Source organism: Cornus florida, unplaced genomic scaffold (genome assembly GCF_030987335.1).
Source record: "Cornus florida cultivar Cherokee Brave unplaced genomic scaffold, ASM3098733v1 CherokeeBrave_3.0.0_Hap2_Chr01, whole genome shotgun sequence".
Classification (NCBI taxonomy): domain Eukaryota; kingdom Viridiplantae; phylum Streptophyta; class Magnoliopsida; order Cornales; family Cornaceae; genus Cornus; species Cornus florida.
The window spans coordinates 46621590-46631692 of NW_026775571.1; the positions used below are offsets into that span (position 1 = coordinate 46621590).

The 10103-nt window shown below is 34.6% G+C and overlaps 1 non-coding gene across 1 annotated transcript; it reads right to left on the reverse strand.

Moving 5' to 3' along the window:
- Positions 1-7287: 7287 nt before the first annotated feature.
- LOC132283282 (small nucleolar RNA R71) lies at positions 7288-7394 on the reverse strand. Its single transcript, XR_009471985.1, has one exon. It is a non-coding gene; the product is annotated as a small nucleolar RNA R71 (small nucleolar RNA).
- Positions 7395-10103: the final 2709 nt, after the last annotated feature.

Consider the following 10103-nt stretch of genomic DNA (forward strand, 5'->3'; position numbering starts at 1 on the left):
ATCCTTGCATGGGTTGGAGTTATGTGATTCTCAGGTTGGGACAGGAAATTCCTTCATACGACGCCGTTTCTGGTCAGTGGTGACTATGCTTTGATAATTCAATTTGGGGTGCTTTGTTAATTCAATTTGGGGTGTAACCTGAAAAGATAAAAAAGAAAAAAAAAAAAAATGAATTAAGGGTGTACTCGTGGATGTTGAGACGTGGATGACTTCAAGCCAACATACAAAATTCCGACTCAAATCCAAGTGTAAATTACTTATAACCTAGGAAGCACATATATTCTATACGGTGGATGTACAAGTATTGTACTTGTATTGAATTTGATATTTGTACAAGTATTGTATTTGTATTGAATTTGATATTTGTTAAATGTATTTATAATTTTAAAATTTTAACATGCAAGAGCATCTCCAGCGATATGTTAAATTTTTTTGTGTAAATCTAATGTGTCAGAATAGATTTACACAAAAAATTTGTACTAACTATTTTTAGCTCCAACGATTATTTTATACCTTTTATGTAAAAAAGTATCTCTTAATAACAACAATCACGTGTCATACCCAATGCCCTACATAACTTTTACAAATCTACTTTATTCAGTTTACTTTTTGGTGATTAAATTTCACGTCTCAATCCTCCTCCATTAGGAAAAAAATAATAATTTTCCCCTATATTTCACTTTCCCATTACCACCGGAAACTTATAACAAATAATAAAAATAAGATTATAAGTATGTAAAAATTACGTGATTAATATATATATATATAATCTTTGGCTAGTACATATTTATCTCATTAGAATAGAATGTAAAAGGATAAAAAATCTAAAAAAAAATCCTAAAATCTACATTATGATTGCAGAAGATAAAGATCAAACGAAAATGATGAATCAAACTATATTTATTAAAAAATATATATAAATAAATCAAAGATGGTCGATTTGTTCTTGTCTTACCGCCCGTTATAGATTCTTCTCTATTGCACTCTAGAAAAGTGGGAAACAAAGAGGCGTAAAAGAATGAGAGAGAAGAAAGAGAACCGTGGGTGGGAAAGGGGGAGGAGAGAGAAAATATGTTTATACATAGCACTTTTACACATTGGTGATGTGGCAGCGTATCTTAACAGATTGCTGGAAATGAAAAAAATTTACAAATCATATGTGCCCATGTATATTTTACACAAAATGATTTTTTAACAGACCGCTGGAAATGCTTTAAGATACTTTTAAAATACTTCCAAACACATTTTAAACAATTTTTGAACTTAAAACGCAAATTTTTTAATAATAATAGGGAGGCAATATTCGTACTCCACTTTTTTCCCATTGCACTTCACTTATTTATTTTTTTTTCTTTTAAAAATAATGACAAGAAGGTCCTTGAATTCATTAATGCACTATGCCTTATTTTATAATGCCATAACTAACCTTTATATATACATATATATATATATTTTACCTTCTTTAGTTTCTTTACTATTTTTTCCGTGTGCTATACTTTCTTTTCCTTTTCTCTTCGAAGGTCTTCTTAAAGGAGATAATTTATTCCATACTGATAATTTTATTTTTGGCCGTCAAAAGAGATAATTTATTCGTGACTTATTTTTGGTGGAATCAAAACAAATAATTTATTCAACAAAGTTGACTTTTTTTTCCCAGAGGTAAATACCAACAGGCCAGTGGCCTAGTGGTACCAAGTTCCTACTTTCCAAAAGGAGGTTAGGGGTTCGAACCTCGTTGGAGGCGGGTGTGTGTGAGTACCAATTAAGAAAAAAAAAAAAAAAAAAAAAAAAAGTTAGCTTTTTTTTCTTTTGTAATCTTTTATGGGTCCCATCAAAACAAATAATTTATTCAATAGAAATATATATACATATATATTTTAATCCTCTTTTTTCGTACTTTTTTTTTTTTTTTATCTTGACAAAAGAGATAATTTATTAAATAAATATATTTTTTTTCCTGTCAAAAGAGATAATTATTTTAATAGTTACTTTTTTATAATTATTTTAATGATTACACTTTTTTTTTTTTAATTTTTTATTTTGGTCCGGTCAAAAGAGACAATTTATTCAACATAATTTTTTTTTTTTGTTCCTAGAAACAAAATATTATTTTAATTTTTTTATCTTTCCAAAGAGGCCTAAAATATTAAAAATTAGAGATAACTAGAGAAAATCTGAAAAGACAGTTGTGTTATTTAAAAAGTAATAATCATTTATTTGTAAAGTTAAGGTTATAATTGTCATTTCATTTAAGATTGTAGTACAAATGTAGAAAAGTGGAGTGGAATTGCACCTCCCTAATAATATTATAATGGGCTAAAATCATTAAACCCTTCTCTTGTTTACAACCAATTAACAAAAAAAATCTTAAACTAACAAAAACTACCATGTTACCCCCTTTCCGTAGTAGAATCGTTAAGTTATTATAAATCGACGAAAATAACCTTCAGAGTATAAATATTAATTTAAAATTTAAATGTGTTTTTTTAATGACAATTATGTCCTTTGTGGGGTCCACCACAAAAAACCAAACCAAATTTTTCATTAGATTAAGGTTGAACCACGTGATTGGCATAGTTTTTTTTTTTTTTTTTTTTTTTTTTTTTTCACACCTTTTAGTCCAGGATATATATATATATATATATATATATATATATATATATATATATATATGTTATGGGGAAAGCTTTCATCCCTACCTTCATGGATATAATAGGCATATCCCCATTATTTTTGGACAAATGTACACTTAAAATATCAGTTATATGTGGTTTATATTAACGTTATTTAAGTCATTTAAATGATCTATTTTTTTTTTAATCTCGTCTCTGTACAATACCACCACAATCGCCACCATCCCCACCCTATTTCCAACACCACCATATCTTGTTTCTGAAAATCCACTTGGAATCAATGATGTTCTTGTCTGCAAGTCTTGGAACAAGAGTCCAAGTGTCATTCCTCTGGATTTGATCAATTTCTTCCTTCATTGCAGCTAACCAATCTTATCATTTTTGGCTTCATTGTAGGTCTTTGGTTTAAATGAAGAGAATATGGCAAAGTGACTATATTCTTCATCATCTTCTTGTTCAAGTTCACTAAGTCTCTTCTTAGCCCTAGTTTGACTGCCTTCTTTAGGACTTCTAGTAATGTATTCAGGTTGAACTTGCTTATGTAGAAAAGAAAATCTTACGCCTTTCTTTTTCTTCCCATTGTTCCAAAAGGTAAGAAGTAGCAAATGATTAAATGGAAGTTGTTTTGATTTATAACCTAGTTGATTTGAGCTTGTAAGTCCTTAGAGGTGTTTCTATACCCAGTGCCCTAAAGTCGTCCGGTTTGAAAGTCATTAACCTAACGCTCGACCTCATGAATCGCTAGAAAGCTTAATAGATCAACACATTATACCATGTTTCCATCTTTGATCCTATTAAAAAAAAAAAAAAAAAAATCAAGTGAAAAGAATAAGTGTATCTAGTTGAATAAAACTTTAATAAAAGGTCTATTCTCTGTCTTGATGATCAGTACTAGATTTGTATGCTAACTTGAGGCCGGATGTGATCATTTCTTTGGTTAGCTTAGGCAGCAATATATTTGATGCCGGTTCACTTAAAAAAGATTCTAGAGTTGTTTTGATTTGCATGATCATTGTCTTGATATATGGAAGACCATACTTGTTTGCTTGGTGTTGAGATTTTGGAAGATTGCTTAGATATAGTTGAAAAATTACATACTTGAGGTAGTTTTCTCCCAATGTTTGTTTTGTATGTTGGTACCTTGAGAAAGAGCTTAATGTTCGTGAGTATCATTTCTGGAAACTCTTACGAGACTTCACTAGTCCATTAGGGATAACCTAGGAGTTCAAAAGGCTTGTTGCACATGCTAAATGCAATCATGTTTCCTACGAAAGTGGTGCTATCATTTTATTGCTTTCTAGGTCATAGTTGCTTTGTTGTTTATTTCTTTCTTTTCTTTGTAGTTCATTGCTAGGGACTAGTAATATCTAAGTTTGGGGGTGTGATAAGTGCTCAAATGTGATGCATTTTAGCACCTAAGTTAGGGTATTTTAGTCCATTCATTTATCTTACTTTCACGTTTTAGTACTTATTTGTGTTTTTATCTATTTCAGGTCAATAAGGCTCAAACAGGCTAAAAAGAGCCTTTTAGCTCAATTTTGGAGCTAAAGAGAAGATTTGAAGAAATTAGAAAATTTGCATTGTGAAGCTTCAATCGATCGAAGGAAGTCCCGATCGATCGAAGGAAGCTACAATCGATTGAAAAGAAGGCGATGCCAGCTCAATGGATAAGGTTGTCAGGTGTCAAAAATATCTTGCCATGTGAGCTTCGATCGATCAAACAAAGTGTTGGATCGATCGAAGTGACTGCTGGTAGTGTGTTGTCTAATTCCCGAGCACGCCCGAACTCTACCAACTTTTGTAGCTGCGAGTTTTCACCAATCAAAATCTTTATTTCTGACTTATTGCCTACTCAAAGAGCATTATATTTAAATTAAATGAGCAAAAATTGTATAGGACCTCTAGTTGTTCAATTATATTTTTTTTACTAATTATAGAAATAGTTTCTCTCTCTAGAACTAGGGTTTTGGAGCAAAGCAAAGATGACGAAGATGGTGCCAACCTTGAAGACAACCCTCGAGGGTTCCATGGCCACTACCATGAGTGGCTAAATCCTTCTTTTGGGGCTAGAAATAGCCCCTAGGCTTGCTTCCTAAACCTAGCGTTTTGTGATTTTTGGGGATTTTAGTTGTAATTGATGTTTTGACCATGAATAAATATAGATCTTGTGTTTTTACATAATTTGTATGGATTAATGCTTCCAATTGATCTTTTAATTCTATTTATATGTCTATGTATGCTAGAATGAATGGTCATGTGATTATACTAGATTTTTAAGAGTTTGATACATGTCTATGTGTGTTGAAATTATAGATCTAGTGATGGTCAAGGCATTGTGCTTAATTGATTACTCTTGTGGTGTGTTTGATGGATCATGCTTATATCTTGATGGATTATGCTACCTCCTTTCCTTAATTAGTTTAATTTTCATGTCATTAACATAGTTGTAGTGTAATTGCTTTAATTTCCTAGATAGGTAAACAATCCACTTTTGTTGTTTGATGATCCATGCTTATGAGTGCAAGTAATACATTTCTCTAGATTTATGTGTGTGCATTAATTGTGGTTTAATTGAATGGTTAATGGTCTTATTTGATAGGTTGTGCTACTCACTAGATTGATTAGACAATCTATGCTTATTTGTCATCCATGCTTAGCTTTCAATTGATGACACATACACACATTTGACACGAATTTCCCCTTAAATTAACAATTGCTAATGTTCAGTGAAGTAAAGCTTAGTGGTGAACTCTAAGCCCCAAGACCTTTCTCTCATACTCTTTTCCCTAATTTATAGATTGTCATTTAATTTGCATTATTTTAATTATACCACTAGTGTAATTCAACCACTAAAGCCCTATTTGATCATTCGACTTACTAATCCAACATTGATTCTAGAATACCTTGCAAATTCCTTGGGACGATCCCTACCCGCTCTTGCTACGTTAGTAGTTAGTAGTGGTAGTGGCTTTTATAAATTTAAACTTGGCCACAAACACAATCAATTTTGGCATATGCAAACGACCTTGTCAAGTTTTGGCGCCGTTGTTGGGGATTATCAACGTCATATTTGGAATTAATTAGGAATTAGTACTCCTTTGATCTTTGTTTTACTTTATTATATTTTGTTTTCTTATTGTGTCTACTCTTGATTGGCTAGGTACTTGGAGCCAAGAGAAGCAAAGTAAAGGAACTTCAAGCAAGTAAGCAAAGCATAAAAAGCAAAAATAAAAAAAAAATTGCAAAAGCAAAGCAAAGAAAAAAGCTTAAAAATATTTTGAAGTTTGCTTAATGTCACGAAGTGATTCCTAAGACGCTTGGAGGATGGAAGACATGCATGCTGGTTGGCAAAGAGCAGAGTTTGACTGGGAATGGTTCCAGGGAAGGGGCGTGCAGGAGCACAGGATGGTACCTCTTCAGAGTTCAGGCAGGTCGACTCGGTTCAGTTCGAGGTGCTTGTCGCTAGTCTTGGACTTAACTATGAAGAAGGGAGTTGGCCATCCTTGCACAAACTGGGCGGGAGCTGGAGCCGTTCCCCTGATGAGGCCATGGCAGGCTGAAACCAGTCAGCATGTATCCTTGGGAGGGCAGGTCGTGGTGGCTGATCAGGGCGCTTGCGTGAGCTGAAGCAACGCCTTGGTGCCGCACGGCCATGCCGCTGCGCCAAATCTCTAGGCCCGTGACATTAAGGACCCTTTGTAAGTTATTCTAACTCCTTTTGCTAAGTTAAATTGTCGGCCCGTGTGGAGGCATTTTACTTTCATTGTTTATTGTCGGCCAGCGTGAAGGCAATTTCTATTTTCTTGCATTTGTTGAAAAGCATGGGAGTATGGGATCATTGTATGTAGAGGCTTGTTGTTGATTGATTTCTGGTGTGGAGGAAAAGTGTTTGCTATTTGCTATTTGTTGAGTTTTGTTTGTGTTGATTTGTATTGTGCATGCATGGTCTTAGATCTCTAAATCGCCCTCTTGTCCCATTGAATTTTAATCTTGAATCAATTGTTCGTAATCCAAGGGGAAGGGGAATTTAAATGAATCCATTTCATCAATGGATGACCATATTAAGGACTGTGTTGAAGACCTTGGTCATATAGACCAACAAGGCATTCTTCACCCTAATGTGCACCAACAACATGATAATATGCAAGTTCCATTAGGTATGCCTAGACCTTTTGTTCCACAACCACAAGGCTAAGTTCCAATTGGAATGCCAAGGCCATTCTTTGTACGACCTCCACCTCCCGTTGTTCAAGCAAATCATGGGGCTTATGTAAAGCCACAAATTGCAAATCCTCCCATTGCTTTAAGAGATCACTATTTGCCTAATGAGTATAATGCACCAACATGCATTCAACTTCCTCCATTTAGAGCACATTATTATGAAATCAAACTACAAACCATTCAAATGCTTCCCAATTATCTTGGGTTACCTAATAAAGAACCATATAAGCATTTGGATGAATTTCTTGAAATTTGTTCCACCGTAAAATATACAGACATGTCGGAAGAAGTTTTGAGGTTAAAACTCTTCCCATTCACCCTAAAAGATAAGGCAAAATATTGGTTTAACAATTTAAGACCTCTTTCCTTAACTTCTTGGGCAGAAATGCAATAAAAGTTCTTGAGAAAGTACTATCCCATGTCTAAAACCAATGCCATGAGAACTTTAATTCGTGAATTTTCACAAGGGAATGGGGAAATGTTTCATGAGGCATGGGAACAGTTGAATGATTTGCTTAGGAAATGTCCTCACCATGACATTCCTAAGTGGCAATTAGTTCAATATTTCTTTGAAAGTTTGTCGGATAACCATAAGGGCATGGTTGATGCCTCAATGGGAGGTTCCTATTTAAACAAGCATGAAGATGATGTGTGGCGTTTATATGAGAGCATGAGTGAAAACTCAATGCACCAATCTTTATCTTCTAAAAATGGTAGAAATATAGGTAGAAGGAAGAATTCAAGCTTATATCAAATGGAAAATTCTAATGACATAGTTGCCGAGGTGAAGTCCCTAACTTAAAGGTTTGATCAATTTTTGATCAACTAAAATTCGGCCCATCAAGTGTCTTCCTCCCCTAATCATAATCATCATCATTCCAATGAATCTTGTATGACTTGTTTTAGTGTGTTGCATTCTACTTCCAATTGTCCCCATGGACATGTGCATAGTGAACACCATGAACAAGTGAATGCCACTTTTGTTAATCAAGGGATAGTCCCTATGGTACTCATTACAATCCCAGGTGGAGGAACCATCTAAATTTCTCTTGGAAAAGCCAAGGGGAAAGCTCAAATCCTCCTCAAAGTGGTTTCCAAAACAAGTATGTTCTGCCCCTTATGCAAAACCAAGGTTCCCAAGGTTATCGTTCATCGTACCAAGCACCAAATGGAAATCAATTTTTAAACTCTCATTTTCCAAATCATTCATCATATTCTCAAGGCAATTCAAGAAGTCCCGCATTTGAAGAGAAAGTTTTATCCGCTTTTGGTACTTTGGAGGCAAATAGTCATTTGATTCATTCTCACTCCCAATCAATTGCAAAGCTAGAAACCCAAGTATGGAAAATAGCCAGCACTTTGAATGCAAGAGAGAAAGGAAAAATGCCTCTCAATCCCCCACCGAAGTAACAATTTGTTGCGGAGACCACTTCCCCTTCGGAAGGTCATACACTTGAACATATGAATGTGGTGACCACTTTGAGAAGTGAAAAGGTTATTGAGAACCAAGTTGGTGAGTCTAATGAAGAGAGTGAACTGGTGCAACTTAATGTTGATACCCGTCCTGTTTCACATCCTATTCATCCTTCATTAAGTGTAAAAGACCCCATTGTTGAAAATGTTTCAAAGAATGTTTTTGAAAAATCTTTTGAGCCAAAGGCTTTATTTCCGGATGCTTTGAAAGCATCCACATCTTTTGAAAAGCAACAAAGCAAAGCTAATGAAATCATTGATGTGTTTAGGTAAGTTAAAATCAATCTTCCTCTCTTGGATGTAATTCGACAAATTCTGGCTTATGCCAAATTTTTGAAAGATCTATGCACTCTTAAGAGGAAAAATAAAATCCAAGCACCAAGAAAAGTTGTTCTTACCGAGCAAGTGAGCTTTATCTTGTAACACAACACCCTTCCCAAATTCAAAGACCCCGGTTTACCCACTACATCATGCACAATAGGTGACCATCTTATCAATTGGGCTCTTTTGGATTTAAGGGCGAGTGTGAATCTTCTCCCCTATCGGTTTATGTTCAATTGGGCTTAGGTGATTTGAAACCAACGTCGGTAGTTTTGCAACTAGCTGACCGATCCATTAAGAAGCCTCGGGGTATTATAGAGAATGTTTTGATTAAAATTGACAAGTTCTTCTTCCCGATTGATTTCGTTGTCATTGACATGGAATCGGTCCCAAATCCTAAGAGCCAAATTCCTGTTATCCTTGGCCGTCATTTCTTAGCTACCGTTAATGCCAACATCAATTGTAGGACAGGGATAATGAAGATTTCTTTTGGCCACATGAAAGTGAAGTTGAACTTCTTTAATCCAACTCCCAATTCAATGGACAAACATGAAGACATTTGTGTTGTTGAAAAATGTTTTGAAAATGAAGTTGAAAAGAATGAATCCTTGCTTTGTGTTGAAAATTCAAATGGTGTGCCTTTGAAAGATTTTTCAAAAGATGTCTTGAATTCCAATGTTGAACGGGCATGGAAGCCCAAAAATTTTCATAATAAAAAACCATTGAAATCACTAGAACCAAATCTAACAATTTCCTTAGGGAATGGTTTGTTGGGTGGGGTTCGAAGTTCTATTCACTCCATTGAGAAGGGGATGTCTAACAAGATCTTTGATCCGGGCTAAAAGAGCCAAACGGCTTGCTAGAGACGTTAAAGACTAGTGCTTCGTAGGGTTTTCTAACCATATTCTTCCCTCATTTCTTGTTTTGTTATTTTCTACATCGTCTAGATATGATTTGAATTAATAATTTCAGTTTTTAGGTAGTTTCATGCATTTCCTGTATTTCTAGTGTCTTTTCGATCGATCAAAGCCAATTTCGATTGATGCTTCAATCAATCAAACCCTTTAAAATCATCACTTTCCATTTGGATTGATCAAAGTTCATCTCAATCAATCGAAATCCATTTGAATCGATCGAAGTAAGTGATCGATCGATCGAGAATCCCTTCGATCGATCGAAAATGCGTCTTTTGAAATTTTAAGAATGGCTTTGGCTGTTGGGTTTCCAAACCTTAATTCATTTTATTTTTATTTTTATTTCCTTTTTCTCTTTTTTTTTTTTTCTTTTTCTTTTCTTCTTTCTTTCTCTCTCTACCTCTTCCGCTTCTTTCTCTCTCAGCACTCTTTCTCTCACCGTAACCCTCCCTTTCTCAATCCCTCAATCTCTCACTCTTAATCCCTTCACTCCAGTGAACCAAGACGAACCCATCTCACCACCACTCTCATCATTGCCGAA